Source organism: Equus quagga, chromosome 8 (assembly GCF_021613505.1).
Source record: "Equus quagga isolate Etosha38 chromosome 8, UCLA_HA_Equagga_1.0, whole genome shotgun sequence".
NCBI lineage: Eukaryota > Metazoa > Chordata > Mammalia > Perissodactyla > Equidae > Equus > Equus quagga.
Genome location: NC_060274.1, coordinates 122,325,460 through 122,328,373, shown reverse-complemented (window position 1 = coordinate 122,328,373; position 2,914 = coordinate 122,325,460). Strand labels below are relative to the sequence as shown.

Here is a 2,914-nt window from a genome sequence, read left to right as displayed (position 1 = left end):
TTTGATTTTGGAAAATGCCTAATTGAGCTCCTTGCCCATTCTGGCTACAAACTAATCAAGCATTAGAGAACTGGCAAAAACCATTCACCTGTGTAAGAAACAAACAGTAAAATGATAAATACCAGGTAGTATGTTCTTTTGGGCTGAGCGTCCTCATGTCACTGCCAATACTGGTTCTCCAAGCAAATATGATTTTATCCATCACAGATCCAAAACATCCACAAACTGCAAACTGCCTTATCTCTTCACCACAGCCCTTTCTTTAAATTTAAAACTTAAATTTTTAATTTAAAAAAAATCACTGCCAAAGAGGAAATAGGGGATGGGGCAGTTGTGGCCTGGGGCCCGCGTGCAACAGGTGGACCTGCACTGGGGCATCCTGGGCAACCCAGCAGGTGAGTTACTCCCCAGGCGGCTAGAGTGGCAGAGCAGGAGGGAGACAGAGGAGGAGTCAGAGAACACATGCTTGGTGAGTTCGGGGGTTTCAAAAGCGCTGCCCCTGATTGAGGAGGGAGATGCCACCCTATCAGTGTTGGCGTTTGAAGGGGAGCCCGGTAACAAGGTGACCCTGGTAGAGTTCAAGGACAACAAGGGAGGGCTGTTTGGGGTCCCTGGAGCCTCTATCCCCAACTGTTTCTGGACCCACCTGCGGAGGTCTGTGCAGCAGGCTGGGGCTCTGAAGGCCTGAGTGATCCAAGTGGCGGCAGTTAGGAGTGTCAATGATGCCCTTGTGACTGAAGAGTGGGGACCAGCCCATAACGTAGAAGGCAGGGCTCGGCTCTCAGCTGACCCCACGGGGGCATTTGGGAAGGAGACAGATTTGTTACTAGATGATTCCTTGGTGTCCCTCTTTGGGAACTGATGGCTCAAGAGGTTCTGCATGGTGATAGAGGATGGCAGAGTGAAGTCCCTGAATGGGGAGCTGGATGGCACAGGCCTCACCTGCAGCCTGGTCTCCAGCATCCTCTGCCTGCTCTGAGGCTCGGCCCAGAAATGCTCCTTCTTCCTTCTCCTATTTCACCTGCCCAGCTCTGGGCAGAGGGCCCCTACCCCACCTCACCTGCGGATACCCAATCGGAACCTTGGCCAAATTTCTGCAATAAACACTTCTGGTTCAAAAAAAGAGAGGAAACAACTTTTTAGCTCTGGTTACAATGGACTCAGTGTCCCAACAGTGGCTCAGTGGGAGGAAAGACGAGCAAATGTCACCTATGGGTGCCTTAAAATAATTCTGTTAATCTGAATATAAACACTTAGATTTCTAGTAAACAAATGTGAGCTACCAGTCTGTGACATTTCCATCCTGGGTAGCCACAGTGAGGAACAGCAAATTAAACTGGTGTGGAACAAGTCGGATCCATTGTGAGTGTGCTTTTAGCAGCAGCTGTTGGAATCAGCCAACAACTGCTGACTCCCTGAGAAGGCTGATCCAGGTAGAATTAAAAATCTATGTAAGGAAAGTGGTCTGAGTCCTGGAGTTGTGCAAAAACTGAAGCAGATTGCACGTGTGGTTGGATGAGGGTGATTTAAAACTCCAAGGAAGTGGCAAGGAAGACACAGATGAATCTAGGAAGGAAAGCTACTGAGCTTTGAGAAATTTCTGCTGGGAGATCTGTGTAAAGTTTAAAAAAACCTGGGTAGTTTGTCCTTATATCCTTATAGACAGTTATTCCATCTTTCTGTGTTGGCTGTTATAAGCAGCTGGTTTTGGCTTATTAGTGTTATAGATAAATATGATGTTCTGAACTATTTCTAAATGAATGCTTCAGAGTTGCTGGATTGTCTTTCCTCCATGTAATCATAATATTGGCCTTTTATAATAGATTTGGTTATGAAAGACAAGCAGTACTGAATTTATTAATTTCTTCTGTTATACTGAATCTGAAATTAGAAGTTATTGTTCCCAAGTATATGGCGGTATCTTGGTAACAGCCATATAGGAAACTATAGTTGAGGGGGAAATAATTTTCATGCTTTTCTACTGAATTTTCTCTATTAAAATAGGTGCATATTAGATGTTATGATGTACTGCCCAGATCCTCCTTCAGGCACGAAGGGCCCATTCTCTAACCCGCTGGTAGCGCTGCCTGTCAGCCCCTTCAGAGACTGCCTCAGCTCAGTAAAGCTGCCCTATCCAAGATCAAGCCCTCTTTGTGGCTATGCCCACACCCAGTGCCTGATCAAGAGGAGGGCATGAATGTTTCTTCTGAAGGCCCATTCCTGTAGTCCCAACTCTGGACAACTCTAAACAGCCATCCCAACTGCAAAACTCCCATGAAACTAGCTGAGACCTTCGCTGGAATCGCATTACTACTCAAATACTCCTTCTGCCTGTTTCTTCTTTCTTTCCTTCCCTTCCCTAGCCATGGATCTCATAAGCCCTCCCTAATAAATGCCCTGCATGGTAGTCTCTGTTTCAGAGTCTGCTTCCCGAGGAACCCAACCTGTGATAGTTTGTGCTGAGCATGGTCCATGAAAGCAGACATTGAGATGAGATTTTGGAGCTGGGTCACCCACCACCTGGATGGCAATAAGGATTCCATCAGTGATAGCTGGAACACAGATATCTCCAGGTACAAGATAGCAGTGCACTTAAAACTTTCTCCAGTGGTGAACTGGGATGGCATTCTGTTGGAAAGAAATGTATTAGCTGATATGTTATCAACATTTGAGAAATATAAAGAGAATAGTAACTCTAAGGGCAATGGAACTAAGCGGCTATTGCTAAGTATGATTGATGATTTTGAGAAGGATAACACAAAGCTGAGTGGATTGGTCAGTAATTAAAAGTAAAATGTGAAGGCCAGACACCTCCTGGGTAGCATATAATGAAGTTCCCATCTTCTGCAGCTAAAGCACAAAGAAAGCTGAGGTCCAGGCCAAGGGCTTAATTGTAAGAGTAGCCGAGCTCCAC

General features: G+C 45.7%; 1 pseudogene; it reads left to right on the top strand.

Moving 5' to 3' along the window:
- The first annotated feature begins 322 nt into the window (after window positions 1-322).
- LOC124243417 (peroxiredoxin-5, mitochondrial-like) lies at window positions 323-979 on the top strand (annotated as a pseudogene).
- Window positions 980-2,914: the final 1,935 nt, after the last annotated feature.